This window comes from Scyliorhinus torazame, unplaced genomic scaffold (genome assembly GCF_047496885.1).
Source record: "Scyliorhinus torazame isolate Kashiwa2021f unplaced genomic scaffold, sScyTor2.1 scaffold_51, whole genome shotgun sequence".
In the NCBI taxonomy this organism is placed as follows: Eukaryota; Metazoa; Chordata; class Chondrichthyes; order Carcharhiniformes; family Scyliorhinidae; genus Scyliorhinus; species Scyliorhinus torazame.
Genome location: NW_027307778.1, coordinates 1,013,365 through 1,038,336, shown reverse-complemented (window position 1 = coordinate 1,038,336; position 24,972 = coordinate 1,013,365).

Below are 24,972 nucleotides of genomic sequence, written 5' to 3'. Positions count from 1 at the left end.
TAGTAAATTTTGATGCAAGCCGTCTGAAACCAATCGGCAAATTACTCAAAATGCTTAACTCGCCGAGAAAATCACCTTTTTCCCACAATGAATGTCTGGCAAAAAATAGTTAATTTTGTTGCAAGCCGTTCTGAAATCCATCGGCAAATAACTCAAAATGCTTAACTCGCCGAGAAAATCACTTTTTTTCCACAATGAATGTCTGGCAAAAAATAGTTAATTGTGATGCAAGCCGTTCTGAAACCAATCGGCAAATAACTCAAAATGCTTAACTCGCCGAGAAAATCACTTTTATCACACAATGAATGTCTGGCAGAAAATAGTCAATTTTGATGCAAGCCCTTCTGAAACCAATCGGCACATTACTCAAAACGCTTAACTCGCCGAGAAAATCACTTTTGTTCCACAATGAGTGTCTGGCAAAAAAGTTAATTTTGAAGCAAGCCGTTCTGAAACCAATCGGCAAATTACTCAAAATGCTTAACTCGCCGGGAAAATGACTTTTTTCCACAATGAATGTCTGGCAAAAAATAGTTAATTTTGTTGCAAGCCGTTCTGAAATCCATCGGCAAATAACTCAAAATGCTTAACTCGCCGAGAAAATCACTTTTTTTCCACAATGAATGTCTGGCAAAAAATAGTTAATTGTGATGCAAGCCGTTCTGAAACCAATCGGCAAATAACTCAAAATGCTTAACTCGCCGAGAAAATCACTTTTATCACACAATGAATGTCTGGCAAAAAATAGTTAATTTTGAAGCAAGCCGTTCTGAAACCAATCGGGAAATTACTCAAAATGCTTAACTCGCTGGGAAAATCACTTTTTTCCCACAATGAATGTCTGGCAAAAAATAGTAAATTTCAATGCAAGCCATTCTGAAACTAATCGGCAAATTACTCAAAACGCTTAACTCGCCGTGAAAATCACTTTTGTTCCACAATGAATGTCTGGCAAAAAATAGTTAATTTTGAAGCAAGCCATTCTGAAACCAATCGGCAAATTACTCAAAATGCTGAACGCGACGAGAAAATCACTTTTTCTCCAATCTGAATGTCCGACAAAAAATAGTTAATTTTGAAGCAAGCCGTTCTGAAACCAATCGGCAAATAACTCAAAATGCTTAACTCGCCGGGAAAATCACTTTTATGCCATAATCAATGGCTGGCAAAATATAGTAAATTTCAATGCAAGCCACTCTGAAACCAATCGGCAAATTACTCAAAACGCTTAACTCGCCGTGAAAATCACTTTTGTTCCACAATGAATGTCTGGCAAAAAATAGTTAATTTTGAAGCAAGCCATTCTTAAACCAATCGGGAAATTACTCAAAATGCTGAACGCGCCGAGTAAATCACTTTTTCTCCAATCTGAATGTCCGACAAAAAATAGTTAATTTGGATGCAAGCCGTTCTGAAACCAATCGGCAAATAACTCAAAATGCTTAACTCGCCGGGAAAATCACTTTTTTTCCACAATGAATGTCTGGCAAAATATAGTTAATTTTGATGCAAGCCGTCTGAAACCAATCGGCAAATTACTCAAAATGCTTAACTCGCCGAGAAAATCACCTTTTTCCCACAATGAATGACTGGCAAAAAATAGTAAAATACAATGCAAGCCATTCTGAAACCAATCGGCAAATTACTCAAAACGCTTAACTCGCCGAGAAAATCACTTTTGTTCCACAATGAGTGACTGGCAAAAATGTTAATTTTGAAGCAAGCCGTTGTGAAACCAATCGCCAAATTACTCAAAATGCTTAACTCGCCGCGAAAATGACTTTTTTCCACAATGAATGTCTGGCAAAAAATAGTTAATTTTGTTGCAAGCCGTTCTGAAATCCGTCGGCAAATAACTCAAAATGCTTAACTCGCCGAGAAAATCACTTTTTTTCCACAATGAATGTCTGGCAAAAAATAGTTAATTGTGATGCAAGCCGTTCTGAAACCAATCGGCAAATAACTCAAAATGCTTAACTCGCCGAGAAAATCACTTTTATCACACAATGAATGTCTGCAGAAAATAGTCAATTTTGATGCAAGCCCTTCTGAAACCAATCGGCAAATTACTCAAAACGCTTAACTCGCCGAGAAAATCCCTTTTGTTCCACAATGAATGCCTGGCAAAAAATAGTTAATTTTGAAGCAAGCCGTTCTGAAACCAATCGACAAATTACTCAAAATGCTTAACTCGCCGGGAAAATCACTTTTTTCCAAATGAATGTCTGGCAAAAAATAGTAAATTTTGATGCAAGCCGTTCTCAAACCAATCGGCAAATTACTGAAAATGCTTAACTCGCCGAGAAAATCACTTTTATCACACAATGAATGTCTGGCAGAAAATAGTCAATTTTGATGCAAGCCCTTCTGAAACCAATCGGCACATTACTCAAAACGCTTAACTCGCCGAGAAAATCACTTTTGTTCCACAATGAGTGTCTGGCAAAAAAGTTAATTTTGAAGCAAGCCGTTCTGAAACCAATCGGCAAATAACTCAAAATGCTTAACTCGCCGAGAAAATCACTTTTATCACACAATGAATGTCTGGCAAAAAATAGTTAATTTTGAAGCAAGCCGTTCTGAAACCAATCGGGAAATTACTCAAAATGCTTAACTCGCTGGGAAAATCACTTTTTTCCCACAATGAATGTCTGGCCAAAAATAGTAAATTTCAATGCAAGCCATTCCGAAACTAATCGGCAAATTACTCAAAACGCTTAACTCGCCGTGAAAATCACTTTTGTTCCACAATGAATGTCTGGCAAAAAATAGTTAATTTTGAAGCAAGCCGTTCTGAAACCAATCGGGAAATTACTCAAAATGCTTAACTCGCTGGGAAAGTCACTTTTTTCCCACAATGAATGTCTGGCAAAAAATAGTTAATTTTGATGCAAGCCATTCTGAAAACAATCGGCAAATTACTCAAAACGCTTAACTCGCCGTGAAAATCACTTTTGTTCCACAATGAATGTCTGGCAAAAAATAGTTAATTTTGAAGCAAGCCATTCTGAAACCAATCGGCAAATTACTCAAAATGCTGAATGCGCCGAGAAAATCACTTTTTCTCAAATCTGAATGTCCGACAAAAAATACTTAATTTTGATGCAAGCCGTTCTGAAACCAATCGGCAAATAACTCAAAATGCTTAACTCGCCGGGGAAATCACTTTTTTTCCACAATGAATGTCTGGCAAAATATAGTAAATTTCAATGCAAGCCACTCTGAAACCAATCGGCAAATTACTCAAAACGCTTAACTCGCCGAGAAAATCACTTTTGTTCCACAATGAATGTCTGGCAAAAAATACTTAACTTTGATGCCAGGCCTTCTGAAACCAATCGGCAAATTACTCAAAACGCTTAACTCGCCGTGAAAATCACTTTTGTTCCACAATGAATGTCTGGCAAAAAATAGTTAATTTTGAAGCAAGCCATTCTGAAACCAATCGGCAAATTACTCAAAATGCTGAACGCGCCGAGAAAATCACTTTTTCTCCAATCTGAATGTCCGACAAAAAATAGTTAATTTTGATGAAAGCAGTTCTGAAACCAATCGGCAAATAACTCAAAATGCTTAACTCGCCGGGAATATCACTTTTTTTCCACAATGAATGTCTGGCAAAATATAGTAAATTTTGATGCAAGCCGTCTGAAACCAATCGGCAAATTACTCAAAATGCTTAACTCGCCGAGAAAATCACCTTTTTCCCACAATGAATGTCTGGCAAAAAATAGTTAATTTTGTTGCAAGCCGTTCTGAAATCCATCGGCAAATAACTCAAAATGCTTAACTCGCCGAGAAAATCACTTTTTTTCCACAATGAATGTCTGGCAAAAAATAGTTAATTGTGATGCAAGCCGTTCTGAAACCAATCGGCAAATAACTCAAAATGCTTAACTCGCCGAGAAAATCACTTTTATCACACAATGAATGTCTGGCAGAAAATAGTCAATTTTGATGCAAGCCCTTCTGAAACCAATCGGCACATTACTCAAAACGCTTAACTCGCCGAGAAAATCACTTTTGTTCCACAATGAGTGTCTGGCAAAAAAGTTAATTTTGAAGCAAGCCGTTCTGAAACCAATCGGCAAATTACTCAAAATGCTTAACTCGCCGGGAAAATGACTTTTTTCCACAATGAATGTCTGGCAAAAAATAGTTAATTTTGTTGCAAGCCGTTCTGAAATCCATCGGCAAATAACTCAAAATGCTTAACTCGCCGAGAAAATCACTTTTTTTCCACAATGAATGTCTGGCAAAAAATAGTTAATTGTGATGCAAGCCGTTCTGAAACCAATCGGCAAATAACTCAAAATGCTTAACTCGCCGAGAAAATCACTTTTATCACACAATGAATGTCTGGCAAAAAATAGTTAATTTTGAAGCAAGCCGTTCTGAAACCAATCGGGAAATTACTCAAAATGCTTAACTCGCTGGGAAAATCACTTTTTTCCCACAATGAATGTCTGGCAAAAAATAGTAAATTTCAATGCAAGCCATTCTGAAACTAATCGGCAAATTACTCAAAACGCTTAACTCGCCGTGAAAATCACTTTTGTTCCACAATGAATGTCTGGCAAAAAATAGTTAATTTTGAAGCAAGCCATTCGGAAACCAATCGGCAAATTACTCAAAATGCTGAACGCGACGAGAAAATCACTTTTTCTCCAATCTGAATGTCCGACAAAAAATAGTTAATTTTGAAGCAAGCCGTTCTGAAACCAATCGGCAAATAACTCAAAATGCTTAACTCCCCGGGAAAATCACTTTTATGCCATAATCAATGGCTGGCAAAATATAGTAAATTTCAATGCAAGCCACTCTGAAACCAATCGGCAAATTACTCAAAACGCTTAACTCGCCGTGAAAATCACTTTTGTTCCACAATGAATGTCTGGCAAAAAATAGTTAATTTTGAAGCAAGCCATTCTTAAACCAATCGGGAAATTACTCAAAATGCTGAACGCGCCGAGTAAATCACTTTTTCTCCAATCTGAATGTCCGACAAAAAATAGTTAATTTGGATGCAAGCCGTTCTGAAACCAATCGGCAAATAACTCAAAATGCTTAACTCGCCGGGAAAATCACTTTTTTTCCACAATGAATGTCTGGCAAAATATAGTTAATTTTGATGCAAGCCGTCTGAAACCAATCGGCAAATTACTCAAAATGCTTAACTCGCCGAGAAAATCACCTTTTTCCCACAATGAATGACTGGCAAAAAATAGTAAAATACAATGCAAGCCATTCTGAAACCAATCGGCAAATTACTCAAAACGCTTAACTCGCCGAGAAAATCACTTTTGTTCCACAATGAGTGACTGGCAAAAATGTTAATTTTGAAGCAAGCCGTTGTGAAACCAATCGCCAAATTACTCAAAATGCTTAACTCGCCGCGAAAATGACTTTTTTCCACAATGAATGTCTGGCAAAAAATAGTTAATTTTGTTGCAAGCCGTTCTGAAATCCGTCGGCAAATAACTCAAAATGCTTAACTCGCCGAGAAAATCACTTTTTTTCCACAATGAATGTCTGGCAAAAAATAGTTAATTGTGATGCAAGCCGTTCTGAAACCAATCGGCAAATAACTCAAAATGCTTAACTCGCCGAGAAAATCACTTTTATCACACAATGAATGTCTGCAGAAAATAGTCAATTTTGATGCAAGCCCTTCTGAAACCAATCGGCAAATTACTCAAAACGTTTAACTCGCCGAGAAAATCCCTTTTGTTCCACAATGAATGCCTGGCAAAAAATAGTTAATTTTGAAGCAAGCCGTTCTGAAACCAATCGACAAATTACTCAAAATGCTTAACTCGCCGGGAAAATCACTTTTTTCCAAATGAATGTCTGGCAAAAAATAGTAAATTTTGATGCAAGCCGTTCTCAAACCAATCGGCAAATTACTGAAAATGCTTAACTCGCCGAGAAAATCACTTTTATCACACAATGAATGTCTGGCAGAAAATAGTCAATTTTGATGCAAGCCCTTCTGAAACCAATCGGCACATTACTCAAAACGCTTAACTCGCCGAGAAAATCACTTTTGTTCCACAATGAGTGTCTGGCAAAAAAGTTAATTTTGAAGCAAGCCGTTCTGAAACCAATCGGCAAATAACTCAAAATGCTTAACTCGCCGAGAAAATCACTTTTATCACACAATGAATGTCTGGCAAAAAATAGTTAATTTTGAAGCAAGCCGTTCTGAAACCAATCGGGAAATTACTCAAAATGCTTAACTCGCTGGGAAAATCACTTTTTTCCCACAATGAATGTCTGGCCAAAAATAGTAAATTTCAATGCAAGCCATTCCGAAACTAATCGGCAAATTACTCAAAACGCTTAACTCGCCCTGAAAATCACTTTTGTTCCACAATGAATGTCTGGCAGAAAATAGTCAATTTTGATGCAAGCCCTTCTGAAACCAATCGGCACATTACTCAAAACGCTTAACTCGCCGAGAAAATCACTTTTGTTCCACAATGAGTGTCTGGCAAAAAAGTTAATTTTGAAGCAAGCCGTTCTGAAACCAATCGGCAAATAACTCAAAATGCTTAACTCGCCGGGAAAATCACTTTTATGCCATAATCAATGGCTGGCAAAAAATAGTTAATTTTGAAGCAAGCCATTCTGAAACCAATCGGGAAATTACTCAAAATGCTGAACGCGCCGAGAAAATCACTTTTTCTCCAATCTGAATGTCCGACAAAAAATAGTTAATTTGGATGCAAGCCGTTCTGAAACCAATCGGCAAATAACTCAAAATGCTTAACTCGCCGGGAAAATCACTTTTTTTCCACAATGAATGTCTGGCAAAATATAGTTAATTTTGATGCAAGCCGTCTGAAACCAATCGGCAAATTACTCAAAATGCTTAACTCGCCGAGAAAATCACCTTTTTCCCACAATGAATGACTGGCAAAAAATAGTAAAATACAATGCAAGCCATTCTGAAACCAATCGGCAAATTACTCAAAACGCTTAACTCGCCGAGAAAATCACTTTTGTTCCACAATGAGTGACTGGCAAAAAAGTTAATTTTGAAGCAAGCCGTTGTGAAACCAATCGCCAAATTAATCAAAATGCTTAACTCGCCGCGAAAATGACTTTTTTCCACAATGAATGTCTGGCAAAAAATAGTTAATTTTGTTGCAAGCCGTTCTGAAATCCGTCGGCAAATAACTCAAAATGCTTAACTCGCCGAGAAAATCACTTTTTTTCCACAATGAATGTCTGGCAAAAAATAGTTAATTGTGATGCAAGCCGTTCTGAAACCAATCGGCAAATAACTCAAAATGCTTAACTCGCCGAGAAAATCACTTTTATCACACAATGAATGTCTGCAGAAAATAGTCAATTTTGATGCAAGCCCTTCTGAAACCAATCGGCAAATTACTCAAAACGCTTAACTCGCCGAGAAAATCCCTTTTGTTGCACAATGAATGCCTGGCAAAAAATAGTTAATTTTGAAGCAAGCCGTTCTGAAACCAATCGACAAATTACTCAAAATGCTTAACTCGCCGGGAAAATCACTTTTTTCCAAATGAATGTCTGGCAAAAAATAGTAAATTTTGATGCAAGCCGTTCTCAAACCAATCGGCAAATTACTCAAAATGCTTAACTCGCCGAGAAAATCACCTTTTTCCCACAATGAATGACTGGCAAAAAATAGTAAATTTCAATGCAAGCCATTCTGAAACCAATCGGCAAATTACTCAAAACGCTTAACTAGCCGAGAAAATCACTTTTGTTCCACAATGAGTGTCTGGCAAAAAAGTTAATTTTGAAGCAAGCCGTTCTGAAACCAATCGGCAAATTACTCAAAATGCTTAACTCGCCGGGAAAATGACTTTTTTCCACAATGAATGTCTGGCAAAAAATAGTTAATTTTGTTGCAAGCCTATCTGAAATCCATCGGCAAATAACTCAAAATGCTTAACTCGCCGAGAAAATCACTTTTTTTCCACAATGAATGTCTGGCAAAAAATAGTTAATTGTGATGCAAGCCGTTCTGAAACCAATCGGCAAATAACTCAAAATGCTTAACTCGCCGAGAAAATCACTTTTATCACACAATGAATGTCTGGCAGAAAATAGTCAATTTTGATGCAAGCCCTTCTGAAACCAATCGGCACATTACTCAAAACGCTTAACTCGCCGAGAAAATCACTTTTGTTCCACAATGAGTGTCTGGCAAAAAAGTTAATTTTGAAGCAAGCCGTTCTGAAACCAATCGGCAAATTACTCAAAATGCTTAAATCGCCGGGAAAATGACTTTTTTCCACAATGAATGTCTGGCAAAAAATAGTTAATTTTGTTGCAAGCCGTTCTGAAATCCATCGGCAAATACCTCAAAATGCTTAACTCGCCGAGAAAATCACTTTTTTTCCACAATGAATGTCTGGCAAGAAATAGTTAATTGTGATGCAAGCCGTTCTGAAACCAATCGGCAAATTACTCAAAATGCTTAACTCGCCGAGAAAATCACTTTTTTCCCCACAATGAATGTCTGGCAAAAAATATTAAATTTCAATGCAAGCCATTCTGAAACCAATCGGCAAATAACTCAAAATGCTTAACTCGCCGAGAAAATCACTTTTTACCCACAATGAATGTCTGGCAAAAAATAGTCAATTTCAATGCAAGCCATTCTGAAACCTATCGGCATATAACTCAAAATGCTTAACTCGCCGAGAAAATCACTTTTTTCCCACAATGAATGTCTGGCAAAAAATAGTCAATTTTGATGCAAGCCGTTCTCAAACCAATCGGCAAATTACTCAAAACGCTTAACTCCCCGGGAAAATCACTTTTTTCCACAATGAATGTCTGGCAAAAAAATAGTAAATTTTGATGCAAGCCGTTCTGAAACCAATCGGCAAATAACTCAAAATGCTTAACTCGCCGAGACAATCACTTTTGTTCGACAGTGAATCTCTGGCAAAAAATAGTTAATGTTGAAGCAAGCCGTTCTGAAACCAATCGGCAAATTACTCAAAACGCTTAACTCCCCGGGAAAATCACTTTTTTCCACAATGAATGTCTGGCCAAAAAAATAGTAAATTTTGATGCAAGCCGTTCTGAAACCAATCGGCAAATAACTCAAAATGCTTAACTCGCAAAGGAAATCACTTTTTTCCACAATGAATGTCTGGCCAAAAAAATACTAAATTTTGATGCAAGCCGTTCTGAAACCAATCGGCAAATACCTCAAAATGCTTAACTCGCAAAGGAAATCACTTTTTTCCCACAATGAATGTCTGGCAAAAAATAGTAAATTTCAAAGCAAGCCGTTCTGAAAGCAATCGGCAAATTACTCAAAACGCTTAACTCGCCGAGAAAATCACTTTTGTTCCACAATGAATGCCTGGCAAAAAATAGTTAATTTTGAAGCAAGCCGTTCTGAAACCAATCGGCAAATTACTCAAAATGCTTAACTCGCCGGGAAAATCACTTTTTTCCACAATGAATGTCTGGCAAAAAATAGTAAATTTTGATGCAAGCCGTTCTGAAACCAATCGGGAAATTACTCAAAATGCTTAACTCGCTGGGAAAATCACTTTTTTCCCAGAATGAATGTCTGGCAAAAAATAGTTAATTTTGATGCCAGGCCTTCTGAAACCAATCGGCAAATTACTCAAAACGCTTAACTCGCCGTGAAAATCACTTTTGTTCCACAATGAATGTCTGGCAAAAAATAGATAATTTTGAAGCAAGCCATTCTGAAACCAATCGGCAAATTACTCAAAATGCTGAACGCGCCGAGAAAATCACTTTTTCTACAATCTGAATGTCCGAAAAAAATAGTTAATTTTGAAGCAAGCCGTTCTGAAACCAATCGGCAAATAACTCAAAATGCTTAACTCGCCGGGAAAATCACTTTTATGCCATAATCAATGGCTGGCAAAAAATAGTTAATTTTGAAGCAAGCCATTCTGAAACCAATCGGGAAATTACTCAAAATGCTGAACGCGCCGAGAAAATCACTTTTTCTCCAATCTGAATGTCCGACAAAAAATAGTTAATTTGGATGCAAGCCGTTCTGAAACCAATCGGCAAATAACTCAAAATGCTTAACTCGCCGGGAAAATCACTTTTTTCCACAATGAATGTCTGGCAAAATATAGTTAATTTTGATGCAAGCCGTCTGAAACCAATCGGCAAATTACTCAAAATGCTTAACTCGCCGAGAAAATCACCTTTTTCCCACAATGAATGACTGGCAAAAAATAGTAAAATACAATGCAAGCCATTCTGAAACCAATCGGCAAATTACTCAAAACGCTTAACTCGCCGAGAAAATCACTTTTGTTCCACAATGAGTGACTGGCAAAAAAGTTAATTTTGAAGCAAGCCGTTGTGAAACCAATCGCCAAATTAATCAAAATGCTTAACTCGCCGCGAAAATGACTTTTTTCCACAATGAATGTCTGGCAAAAAATAGTTAATTTTGTTGCAAGCCGTTCTGAAATCCGTCGGCAAATAACTCAAAATGCTTAACTCGCCGAGAAAATCACTTTTTTTCCATAATGAATGTCTGGCAAAAAATAGTTAATTGTGATGCAAGCCGTTCTGAAACCAATCGGCAAATAACTCAAAATGCTTAACTCGCCGAGAAAATCACTTTTATCACACAATGAATGTCTGCAGAAAATAGTCAATTTTGATGCAAGCCCTTCTGAAACCAATCGGCAAATTACTCAAAACGCTTAACTCGCCGAGAAAATCCCTTTTGTTGCACAATGAATGCCTGGCAAAAAATAGTTAATTTTGAAGCAAGCCGTTCTGAAACCAATCGACAAATTACTCAAAATGCTTAACTCGCCGGGAAAATCACTTTTTTCCAAATGAATGTCTGGCAAAAAATAGTAAATTTTGATGCAAGCCGTTCTCAAACCAATCGGCAAATTACTCAAAATGCTTAACTCGCCGGGAAAATGACATTTTTCCACAATGAATGTCTGGCAAAAAATAGTTAATTTTGATGCAAGCCGTTCTGAAATCCATTGGCAAATAACTCAAAATGCTTAACTCGCCGAGAAAATCACTTTTTTTCCACAATGAATGTCTGGCAAAAAATAGTTAATTGTGATGCAAGCCGTTCTGAAACCAATCGGCAAATAACTCAAAATGCTTCACTCGCCGAGAAAATCACTTTTATCACACAATGAATGTATGGCAAAAAATAATTAATTATGATGCAAGCCGTTCTGAAACCAATCGGCAAATTACTCAAAATGCTTAACTCGCCGAGAAAATCACTTTTTTCCCCACAATGAATGTCTGGCAAAAAATATTAAATTTCAATGCAAGCCATTCTGAAACCAATCGGCAAATAACTCAAAATGCTTAACTCGCCGAGAAAATCACTTTTTACCCACAATGAATGTCTGGCAAAAAATAGTCAATTTCAATGCAAGCCATTCTGAAACCTATCGGCTTTTAACTCAAAATGCTTAACTCGCCGAGAAAATCACTTTTTTCACACAATGAATGTCTGGCAAAAAATAGTCAATTTTGATGCAAGCCGTTCTGAAACCAATCGGCAAATTACTCAAAACGCTTAACTCGCCGAGACAATCACTTTTGTTCGACAGTGAATGTCTGGCAAAAAATAGTTAATATTGAAGCAAGCCGTTCTGAAACCAATCGGAAATTGCTGAAAATGCTTAACTCGCCGGGAAAATCACTTTTTCCCCACAATGAATGTCTGGCAAAAAATAGTAAATTTTGATGCAAGCCCTTCTGAAACCAATCGGCAAATTACTCAAAACGCTTAACTCGCCGAGAAAATCACTTTTGTTCCACAATGAATGCCTGGCAAAAAATAGTTAATTTTGAAGCAAGCCGTTCTGAAACCAATCGGCAAATTACTCAAAATGCTTAACTCGCCGGGAAAATCACTTTTTTCCACAATGAATGTCTGGCAAAAAATAGTAAATTTTGATGCAAGCCGTTCTGAAACCAATCGGGAAATTACTCAAAATGCTTAACTCGCTGGGAAAATCACTTTTTTCCCAGAATGAATGTCTGGCAAAAAATAGTTAATTTTGATGCCAGGCCTTCTGAAACCAATCGGCAAATTACTCAAAACGCTTAACTCGCCGTGAAAATCACTTTTGTTCCACAATGAATGTCTGGCAAAAAATAGTTAATTTTGAAGCAAGCCATTCTGAAACCAGTCGGCAAATTACTCAAAATGCTGAACGCGCCGAGAAAATCACTTTTTCTCCAATCTGAATGTCCGACAAAAAATAGTTAATTTTGATGCAAGCCGTTCTGAAACCAATCGGCAAATAACTCAAAATGCTTAACTCGCCGGGAATATCACTTTTTTTCCACAATGAATGTCTGGCAAAATATAGTAAATTTTGATGCAAGCCGTCTGAAACCAATCGGCAAATTGCTCAAAATGCTTAACTCGCCGAGAAAATCACCTTTTTCCCACAATGAATGACTGGCAAAAAATAGTAAATTTCAATGCAAGCCATTCTGAAACCAATCGGCAAATTACTCAAAACGCTTAACTAGCCGAGAAAATCACTTTTGTTCCACAATGAGTGTCTGGCAAAAAAGTTAATTTTGAAGCAAGCCGTTCTGAAACCAATCGGCAAATTACTCAAAATGCTTAACTCGCCGGGAAAATGACTTTTTTCCACAATGAATGTCTGGCAAAAAATAGTTAATTTTGTTGCAAGCCTATCTGAAATCCATCGGCAAATAACTCAAAATGCTTAACTCGCCGAGAAAATCACTTTTTTTCCACAATGAATGTCTGGCAAAAAATAGTTAATTGTGATGCAAGCCGTTCTGAAACCAATCGGCAAATAACTCAAAATGCTTAACTCGCCGAGAAAATCACTTTTATCACACAATGAATGTCTGGCAGAAAATAGTCAATTTTGATGCAAGCCCTTCTGAAACCAATCGGCACATTACTCAAAACGCTTAACTCGCCGAGAAAATCACTTTTGTTCCACAATGAGTGTCTGGCAAAAAAGTTAATTTTGAAGCAAGCCGTTCTGAAACCAATCGGCAAATTACTCAAAATGCTTAACTCGCCGGGAAAATGACTTTTTTCCACAATGAATGTCTGGCAAAAAATAGTTAATTTTGTTGCAAGCCGTTCTGAAATCCATCGGCAAATACCTCAAAATGCTTAACTCGCCGAGAAAATCACTTTTTTTCCACAATGAATGTCTGGCAAGAAATAGTTAATTGTGATGCAAGCCGTTCTGAAACCAATCGGCAAATTACTCAAAATGCTTAACTCGCCGAGAAAATCACTTTTTTCCCCACAATGAATGTCTGGCAAAAAATATTAAATTTCAATGCAAGCCATTCTGAAACCAATCGGCAAATAACTCAAAATGCTTAACTCGCCGAGAAAATCACTTTTTACCCACAATGAATGTCTGGCAAAAAATAGTCAATTTCAATGCAAGCCATTCTGAAACCTATCGGCATATAACTCAAAATGCTTAACTCGCCGAGAAAATCACTTTTTTCCCCACAATGAATGTCTGGCAAAAAATAGTCAATTTTGATGCAAGCCGTTCTCAAACCAATCGGCAAATTACTCAAAACGCTTAACTCCCCGGGAAAATTACTTTTTTCCACAATGAATGTCTGGCAAAAAAATAGTAAATTTTGATGCAAGCCGTTCTGAAACCAATCGGCAAATAACTCAAAATGCTTAACTCGCCGAGACAATCACTTTTGTTCGACAGTGAATCTCTGGCAAAAAATAGTTAATATTGAAGCAAGCCGTTCTGAAACCAATCGGAAATTGCTCAAAATGCTTAACTCGCCGGGAAAATCACTTTTTCCCCACAATGAATGTCTGGCAAAAAATAGTAAATTTTGATGCAAGCCCTTCTGAAACCAATCGGCAAATTACTCAAAACGCTTAACTCGCCGAGAAAATCACTTTGTTCCACAATGAATGCCTGGCAAAAAATAGTCAATTTTGATGCAAGCCCTTCTGAAACCAATCGGCAAATTACTCAAAACGCTTAACTCCCCGGGAAAATCACTTTTTTCCACAATGAATGTCTGGCCAAAAAAATAGTAAATTTTGATGCAAGCCGTTCTGAAACCAATCGGCAAATAACTCAAAATGCTTAACTCGCAAAGGAAATCACTTTTTTCCCACAATGAATGTCTGGCAAAAAATAGTAAATTTCAAAGCAAGCCGTTCTGAAAGCAATCGGCAAATTACTCAAAACGCTTAACTCGCCGAGAAAATCACTTTTGTTCCACAATGAATGCCTGGCAAAAAATAGTTAATTTTGAAGCAAGCCGTTCTGAAACCAATCGGCAAATTACTCAAAATGCTTAACTCGCCGGGAAAATCACTTTTTTCCACAATGAATGTCTGGCAAAAAATAGTAAATTTTGATGCAAGCCGTTCTGAAACCAATCGGGAAATTACTCAAAATGCTTAACTCGCTGGGAAAATCACTTTTTTCCCAGAATGAATGTCTGGCAAAAAATAGTTAATTTTGATGCCAGGCCTTCTGAAACCAATCGGCAAATTACTCAAAACGCTTAACTCGCCGTGAAAATCACTTTTGTTCCACAATGAATGTCTGGCAAAAAATAGATAATTTTGAAGCAAGCCATTCTGAAACCAATCGGCAAATTACTCAAAATGCTGAACGCGCCGAGAAAATCACTTTTTCTCCAATCTGAATGTCCGACAAAAAATAGTTAATTTTGATGCAAGCCGTTCTGAAACCAATCGGCAAATAACTCAAAATGCTTAACTCGCCGGGAATATCACTTTTTTTCCACAATGAATGTCTGGCAAAATATAGTAAATTTTGATGCAAGCCGTCTGAAACCTATCGGCAAATTACTCAAAATGCTTAACTCGCCGAGAAAATCACCTTTTTCCCACAATGAATGTCTGGCAAAAAATAGTTAATTTTGTTGCAAGCCGTTCTGAAATCCATCGGCAAATAACTCAAAATGCTTAACTCGCCGAGAAAATCACTTTTTTTCCACAATGAATGTCTGGCAAAAAATAGTTAATTGTGATGCAAGCCGTTCTGAAACCAATCGGCAAATAACTCAAAATGCTTAACTCGCCGGGAAGATCACTTTTTTCCCACAATGAATGTCTGGCAAAAAATAGTAAATTTCAATGCAAGCCATTCTGAAACTAATCGGCAAATTACTCAAAACGCTTAACTCGCCGTGAAAATCACTTTTGTTCCACAATGAATGTCTGGCAAAAAATAGTTAATTTTGAGGCAAGCCATTCTGAAACCATTCGGCAAATTACTCAAAATGCTGAACGCGCCGAGAAAATCACATTTTCTCCAATCTGAATGTCCGACAAAAAATAGTTAATTTTGAAGCAAGCCGTTCTGAAACCAATCGGCAAATAACTCAAAATGCTTAACTCGCCGGGAAAATCACTTTTATGCCACAATCAATGGCTGGCAAAATATAGTAAATTTCAATGCAAGCCACTCTGAAACCAATCGGCAAATTACTCAAAACGCTTAACTCGCCGAGAAAATCACTTTTGTTCCACAATGAATGTCTGGCAAAAAATACTTAATTTTGATGCAAGCCGTCTGAAACCAATCGGCAAATTACTCAAAATGCTTTTTTTGCACAATGAATGTCTGGCAAAAAATAGTAAATTTCAATGCAAGCCATTCTGAAACTAATCGGCAAATTACGCAAAACGCTTAACTCGCCGAGAAAATCACTTTAGTTCCACAATGAATGTTGGCAAAAAAATAGTTAATTTTGAAGCAAGCCGTTCTGAAACCAATCGGGAAATTACTCAAAATGCTTAACCCACCGAGAAAATCAATTTTTCCCACAATGAATGTCTGGCAAAATATAGTTAATTTTGATGCAAGCCATTCTGAAAACAATCGGCAAATTACTGAAAACGCTTAACTCGCCGGGAAAATCACTTTTGTTCCACAATGAATGTCTGGCAAAAAATAGTTAATTTTGAAGCTAGCCATTCTGAAACCAATCGGCAAATTACTCAAAATGCTGAACGCGCCGAGAAAATCACTTTTTTCCACAATGAATGTCTGGCAAAAAAATAGTCAATTTTGATGCAAGCCCTTCTGAAACCAATCGGCAAATTACTCAAAACGCTTAACTCGCCGAGAAAATCACTTTTGTTCCACAATGAATGCCTGGCAAATAATAGTTAATTTTGAAGCAAGCCGTTCTGAAACCAATCGGCAAATTACTCAAAACGCTTAACTCCCCGGGAAAATCACTTTTTTCCCACAATGAATGTCTGGCAAAAAATAGTAAATTTCAAAGCAAGCCGTTCTGAAACCATTCGGCAAATTACTCAAAACGCTTAACTCGCCGAGAAAATCACTTTTGTTCGACAGTGAATGTCTGGCAAAAAATAGTTAATATTGAAGCAAGCCGTTCTGAAACCAATTGGAAATTTCTCAAAATGCTTAACGCGCGAGAAAATCTCTTTTTTCCACAATGAATGTCTGGCAAAAAAATAGTCAATTTTGATGCAAGCCCTTCTGAAACCAATCGGCAAATTACTCAAAACGCTTAACTCGCCGAGAAAATCACTTTTGTTCCACAATGAATGCCTGGCAAAAAATAGTTAATTTTGAAGCAAGCCGTTCTGAAACCAATCGGCAAATTACTCAAAATGCTTAACTCGCCGGGAAAATCACTTTTTTCCACAATGAATGTCTGGCACAAAGTAGTAAATTTTGATGCAAGCCGTTCTGAAACAAATCGGGAAATTACTCAAAATGCTTAACTCGCTGGGAAAATCACTTTTTACCGACAATGAATGTCTGGCAAAAAATAGTCAATTTCAATGCAAGCCATTCTGAAACCTATCGGCATATAACTCAAAATGCTTAACTCGCCGGGAAAATCACTTTTTTGCCACAATGAATGGCTGGCAAATTATAGTAAATTTCAATGCAAGCCACTCTGAAACCAATCGGCAAATTACTCAAAACGCTTAACTCGCCGAGAAAATCACTTTTGTTCCACAATGAATGTCTGGCAAAAAATACTTAATTTTGATGCAAGCCGTCTGAAACCAATCGGCAAATTACTCAAAATGCTTAACTCGCCGAGAAAATCACCTTTTTCCCACAATGAATGACTGGCAAAAAATAGTAAAATACAATGCAAGCCATTCTGAAACCAATCGGCAAATTACTCAAAACGCTTAACTCGCCGAGAAAATCACTTTTGTTCCACAATGAGTGTCTGGCAAAAAAGTTAATTTTGAAGCAAGCCGTTCTGAAACCAATCGGCAAATTACTCAAAATGCTTAACTCGCCGGGAAAATGACTTTTTTCCACAATGAATGCCTGGCAAAAAATAGTTAATTTTGTTGCAAGCCGTTCTGAAATCCATCGGCAAATAACTCAAAATGCTTAACTCGCCGAGAAAATCACTTTTGTTCCACAATGAATGTCTGGCAAAAAATAGTTAATTGTGATGCAAGCCGTTCTGAAACCAATCGGCAAATAACTCAAAATGCTTAACTCGCCGAGAAAATCACTTTTATCACACAATGAATGTCTGCAGAAAATAGTCAATTTTGATGCAAGCCCTTCTGAAACCAATCGGCAAATTACTCAAAACGTTTAACTCGCCGAGAAAATCCCTTTTGTTCCACAATGAATGCCTGGCAAAAAATAGTTAATTTTGAAGCAAGCCGTTCTGAAACCAATCGACAAATTACTCAAAATGCTTAACTCGCCGGGAAAATCACTTTTTTCCAAATGAATGTCTGGCAAAAAATAGTAAATTTTGATGCAAGCCGTTCTCAAACCAATCGGCAAATTACTGAAAATGCTTAACTCGCCGAGAAAATCACTTTTATCACACAATGAATGTCTGGCAGAAAATAGTCAATTTTGATGCAAGCCCTTCTGAAACCAATCGGCACATTACTCAAAACGCTTAACTCGCCGAGAAAATCACTTTTGTTCCACAATGAGTGTCTGGCAAAAAAGTTAATTTTGAAGCAAGCCGTTCTGAAACCAATCGGCAAATAACTCAAAATGCTTAACTCGCCGAGAAAATCACTTTTATCACACAATGAATGTCTGGCAAAAAATAGTTAATTTTGAAGCAAGCCGTTCTGAAACCAATCGGGAAATTACTCAAAATGCTTAACTCGCTGGGAAAATCACTTTTTTCCCACAATGAATGTCTGGCCAAAAATAGTAAATTTCAATGCAAGCCATTCCGAAACTAATCGGCAAATTACTCAAAACGCTTAACTCGCCCTGAAAATCACTTTTGTTCCACAATGAATGTCTGGCAGAAAATAGTCAATTTTGATGCAAGCCCTTCTGAAACCAATCGGCACATTACTCAAAACGCTTAACTCGCCGAGAAAATCACTTTTGTTCCACAATGAGTGTCTGGCAAAAAAGTTAATTTTGAAGCAAGCCGTTCTGAAACCAATCGGCAAATAACTCAAAATGCTTAACTCGCCGGGAAAATCACTTTTATGCCATAATCAATGGCTGGCAAAAAATAGTTAATTTTGAAGCAAGCCATTCTGAAACCAATCGGGAAATTACTCAAAATGCTGAACGCGCCGAGAAAATCACTTTTTCTCCAATCTGAATGTCCGACAAAAAATAGTTAATTTGGATGCAAGCCGTTCTGAAACCAATCGGCAAATAACTCAAAATGCTTAACTCGCCGGGAAAATCACTTTTTTTCCACAATGAATGTCTGGCAAAATATAGTTAATTTTGATGCAAGCCGTCTGAAACCAATCGGCAAATTACTCAAAATGCTTAACTCGCCGAGAAAATCACCTTTTTCCCACAATGAATGACTGGCAAAAAATAGTAAAATACAATGCAAGCCATTCTGAAACCAATCGGCAAATTACTCAAAACGCTTAACTCGCCGAGAAAATCACTTTTGTTCCACAATGAGTGACTGGCAAAAAAGTTAATTTTGAAGCAAGCCGTTGTGAAACCAATCGCCAAATTAATCAAAATGCTTAACTCGCCGCGAAAATGACTTTTTTCCACAATGAATGTCTGGCAAAAAATAGTTAATTTTGTTGCAAGCCGTTCTGAAATCCGTCGGCAAATAACTCAAAATGCTTAACTCGCCGAGAAAATCACTTTTTTTCCACAATGAATGTCTGGCAAAAAATAGTTAATTGTGATGCAAGCCGTTCTGAAACCAATCGGCAAATAACTCAAAATGCTTAACTCGCCGAGAAAATCACTTTTATCACACAATGAATGTCTGCAGAAAATAGTCAATTTTGATGCAAGCCCTTCTGAAACCAATCGGCAAATTACTCAAAACGCTTAACTCGCCGAGAAAATCCCTTTTGTTGCACAATGAATGCCTGGCAAAAAATAGTTAATTTTGAAGCAAGCCGTTCTGAAACCAATCGACAAATTACTCAAAATGCTTAACTCGCCGGGAAAATCACTTTTTTCCAAATGAATGTCTGGCAAAAAATAGTAAATTTTGATGCAAGCCGTTCTCAAACCAATCGGCAAATTACTCAAAATGCTTAACTCGCCGAGAAAATCACCTTTTTCCCACAATGAATGACTGGCAAAAAATAGTAAATTTCAATGCAAGCCATTCTGAAACCAATCGGCAAATTACTCAAAACGCTTAACTAGCCGAGAAAATCACTTTTGTTCCACAATGAGTGTCTGGCAAAAAAGTTAATTTTGAAGCAAGCCGTTCTGAAACCAATCGGCAAATTACTCAAAATGCTTAACTCGCCGGGAAAATGACTTTTTTCCACAATGAATGTCTGGCAAAAAATAGTTAATTTTGTTGCAAGCCTATCTGAAATCCATCGGCAAATAACTCAAAATGCTTAACTCGCCGAGAAAATCACTTTTTTTCCACAATGAATGTCTGGCAAAAAATAGTTAATTGTGATGCAAGCCGTTCTGAAACCAATCGGCAAATAACTCAAAATGCTTAACTCGCCGAGAAAATCACTTTTATCACACAATGAATGTCTGGCAGAAAATAGTCAATTTTGATGCAAGCCCTTCTGAAACCAATCGGCACATTACTCAAAACGCTTAACTCGCCGAGAAAATCACTTTTGTTCCACAATGAGTGTCTGGCAAAAAAGTTAATTTTGAAGCAAGCCGTTCTGAAACCAATCGGCAAATTACTCAAAATGCTTAAATCGCCGGGAAAATGACTTTTTTCCACAATGAATGTCTGGCAAAAAATAGTTAATTTTGTTGCAAGCCGTTCTGAAATCCATCGGCAAATACCTCAAAATGCTTAACTCGCCGAGAAAATCACTTTTTTTCCACAATGAATGTCTGGCAAGAAATAGTTAATTGTGATGCAAGCCGTTCTGAAACCAATCGGCAAATTACTCAAAATGCTTAACTCGCCGAGAAAATCACTTTTTTCCCCACAATGAATGTCTGGCAAAAAATATTAAATTTCAATGCAAGCCATTCTGAAACCAATCGGCAAATAACTCAAAATGCTTAACTCGCCGAGAAAATCACTTTTTACCCACAATGAATGTCTGGCAAAAAATAGTCAATTTCAATGCAAGCCATTCTGAAACCTATCGGCATATAACTCAAAATGCTTAACTCGCCGAGAAAATCACTTTTTTCCCACAATGAATGTCTGGCAAAAAATAGTCAATTTTGATGCAAGCCGTTCTCAAACCAATCGGCAAATTACTCAAAACGCTTAACTCCCCGGGAAAATCACTTTTTTCCACAATGAATGTCTGGCAAAAAAATAGTAAATTTTGATGCAAGCCGTTCTGAAACCAATCGGCAAATAACTCAAAATGCTTAACTCGCCGAGACAATCACTTTTGTTCGACAGTGAATCTCTGGCAAAAAATAGTTAATGTTGAAGCAAGCCGTTCTGAAACCAATCGGCAAATTACTCAAAACGCTTAACTCCCCGGGAAAATCACTTTTTTCCACAATGAATGTCTGGCCAAAAAAATAGTAAATTTTGATGCAAGCCGTTCTGAAACCAATCGGCAAATAACTCAAAATGCTTAACTCGCAAAGGAAATCACTTTTTTCCACAATGAATGTCTGGCCAAAAAAATACTAAATTTTGATGCAAGCCGTTCTGAAACCAATCGGCAAATACCTCAAAATGCTTAACTCGCAAAGGAAATCACTTTTTTCCCACAATGAATGTCTGGCAAAAAATAGTAAATTTCAAAGCAAGCCGTTCTGAAAGCAATCGGCAAATTACTCAAAACGCTTAACTCGCCGAGAAAATCACTTTTGTTCCACAATGAATGCCTGGCAAAAAATAGTTAATTTTGAAGCAAGCCGTTCTGAAACCAATCGGCAAATTACTCAAAATGCTTAACTCGCCGGGAAAATCACTTTTTTCCACAATGAATGTCTGGCAAAAAATAGTAAATTTTGATGCAAGCCGTTCTGAAACCAATCGGGAAATTACTCAAAATGCTTAACTCGCTGGGAAAATCACTTTTTTCCCAGAATGAATGTCTGGCAAAAAATAGTTAATTTTGATGCCAGGCCTTCTGAAACCAATCGGCAAATTACTCAAAACGCTTAACTCGCCGTGAAAATCACTTTTGTTCCACAATGAATGTCTGGCAAAAAATAGATAATTTTGAAGCAAGCCATTCTGAAACCAATCGGCAAATTACTCAAAATGCTGAACGCGCCGAGAAAATCACTTTTTCTACAATCTGAATGTCCGAAAAAAATAGTTAATTTTGAAGCAAGCCGTTCTGAAACCAATCGGCAAATAACTCAAAATGCTTAACTCGCCGGGAAAATCACTTTTATGCCATAATCAATGGCTGGCAAAAAATAGTTAATTTTGAAGCAAGCCATTCTGAAACCAATCGGGAAATTACTCAAAATGCTGAACGCGCCGAGAAAATCACTTTTTCTCCAATCTGAATGTCCGACAAAAAATAGTTAATTTGGATGCAAGCCGTTCTGAAACCAATCGGCAAATAACTCAAAATGCTTAACTCGCCGGGAAAATCACTTTTTTCCACAATGAATGTCTGGCAAAATATAGTTAATTTTGATGCAAGCCGTCTGAAACCAATCGGCAAATTACTCAAAATGCTTAACTCGCCGAGAAAATCACCTTTTTCCCACAATGAATGACTGGCAAAAAATAGTAAAATACAATGCAAGCCATTCTGAAACCAATCGGCAAATTACTCAAAACGCTTAACTCGCCGAGAAAATCACTTTTGTTCCACAATGAGTGACTGGCAAAAAAGTTAATTTTGAAGCAAGCCGTTGTGAAACCAATCGCCAAATTAATCAAAATGCTTAACTCGCCGCGAAAATGACTTTTTTCCACAATGAATGTCTGGCAAAAAATAGTTAATTTTGTTGCAAGCCGTTCTGAAATCCGTCGGCAAATAACTCAAAATGCTTAACTCGCCGAGAAAATCACTTTTTTTCCATAATGAATGTCTGGCAAAAAATAGTTAATTGTGATGCAAGCCGTTCTGAAACCAATCGGCAAATAACTCAAAATGCTTAACTCGCCGAGAAAATCACTTTTATCACACAATGAATGTCTGCAGAAAATAGTCAATTTTGATGCAAGCCCTTCTGAAACCAATCGGCAAATTACTCAAAACGCTTAACTCGCCGAGAAAATCCCTTTTGTTGCACAATGAATGCCTGGCAAAAAATAGTTAATTTTGAAGCAAGCCGTTCTGAAACCAATCGACAAATTACTCAAAATGCTTAACTCGCCGGGAAAATCACTTTTTTCCAAATGAATGTCTGGCAAAAAATAGTAAATTTTGATGCAAGCCGTTCTCAAACCAATCGGCAAATTACTCAAAATGCTTAACTCGCCGGGAAAATGACATTTTTCCACAATGAATGTCTGGCAAAAAATAGTTAATTTTGATGCAAGCCGTTCTGAAATCCATTGGCAAATAACTCAAAATGCTTAACTCGCCGAGAAAATCACTTTTTTTCCACAATGAATGTCTGGCAAAAAATAGTTAATTGTGATGCAAGCCGTTCTGAAACCAATCGGCAAATAACTCAAAATGCTTCACTCGCCGAGAAAATCACTTTTATCACACAATGAATGTATGGCAAAAAATAATTAATTATGATGCAAGCCGTTCTGAAACCAATCGGCAAATTACTCAAAATGCTTAACTCGCCGAGAAAATCACTTTTTTCCCCACAATGAATGTCTGGCAAAAAATATTAAATTTCAATGCAAGCCATTCTGAAACCAATCGGCAAATAACTCAAAATGCTTAACTCGCCGAGAAAATCACTTTTTACCCACAATGAATGTCTGGCAAAAAATAGTCAATTTCAATGCAAGCCATTCTGAAACCTATCGGCTTTTAACTCAAAATGCTTAACTCGCCGAGAAAATCACTTTTTTCACACAATGAATGTCTGGCAAAAAATAGTCAATTTTGATGCAAGCCGTTCTGAAACCAATCGGCAAATTACTCAAAACGCTTAACTCGCCGAGACAATCACTTTTGTTCGACAGTGAATGTCTGGCAAAAAATAGTTAATATTGAAGCAAGCCGTTCTGAAACCAATCGGAAATTGCTGAAAATGCTTAACTCGCCGGGAAAATCACTTTTTCCCCACAATGAATGTCTGGCAAAAAATAGTAAATTTTGATGCAAGCCCTTCTGAAACCAATCGGCAAATTACTCAAAACGCTTAACTCGCCGAGAAAATCACTTTTGTTCCACAATGAATGCCTGGCAAAAAATAGTTAATTTTGAAGCAAGCCGTTCTGAAACCAATCGGCAAATTACTCAAAATGCTTAACTCGCCGGGAAAATCACTTTTTTCCACAATGAATGTCTGGCAAAAAATAGTAAATTTTGATGCAAGCCGTTCTGAAACCAATCGGGAAATTACTCAAAATGCTTAACTCGCTGGGAAAATCACTTTTTTCCCAGAATGAATGTCTGGCAAAAAATAGTTAATTTTGATGCCAGGCCTTCTGAAACCAATCGGCAAATTACTCAAAACGCTTAACTCGCCGTGAAAATCACTTTTGTTCCACAATGAATGTCTGGCAAAAAATAGTTAATTTTGAAGCAAGCCATTCTGAAACCAGTCGGCAAATTACTCAAAATGCTGAACGCGCCGAGAAAATCACTTTTTCTCCAATCTGAATGTCCGACAAAAAATAGTTAATTTTGATGCAAGCCGTTCTGAAACCAATCGGCAAATAACTCAAAATGCTTAACTCGCCGGGAATATCACTTTTTTTCCACAATGAATGTCTGGCAAAATATAGTAAATTTTGATGCAAGCCGTCTGAAACCAATCGGCAAATTGCTCAAAATGCTTAACTCGCCGAGAAAATCACCTTTTTCCCACAATGAATGACTGGCAAAAAATAGTAAATTTCAATGCAAGCCATTCTGAAACCAATCGGCAAATTACTCAAAACGCTTAACTAGCCGAGAAAATCACTTTTGTTCCACAATGAGTGTCTGGCAAAAAAGTTAATTTTGAAGCAAGCCGTTCTGAAACCAATCGGCAAATTACTCAAAATGCTTAACTCGCCGGGAAAATGACTTTTTTCCACAATGAATGTCTGGCAAAAAATAGTTAATTTTGTTGCAAGCCTATCTGAAATCCATCGGCAAATAACTCAAAATGCTTAACTCGCCGAGAAAATCACTTTTTTTCCACAATGAATGTCTGGCAAAAAATAGTTAATTGTGATGCAAGTCGTTCTGAAACCAATCGGCAAATAACTCAAAATGCTTAACTCGCCGAGAAAATCACTTTTATCACACAATGAATGTCTGGCAGAAAATAGTCAATTTTGATGCAAGCCCTTCTGAAACCAATCGGCACATTACTCAAAACGCTTAACTCGCCGAGAAAATCACTTTTGTTCCACAATGAGTGTCTGGCAAAAAAGTTAATTTTGAAGCAAGCCGTTCTGAAACCAATCGGCAAATTACTCAAAATGCTT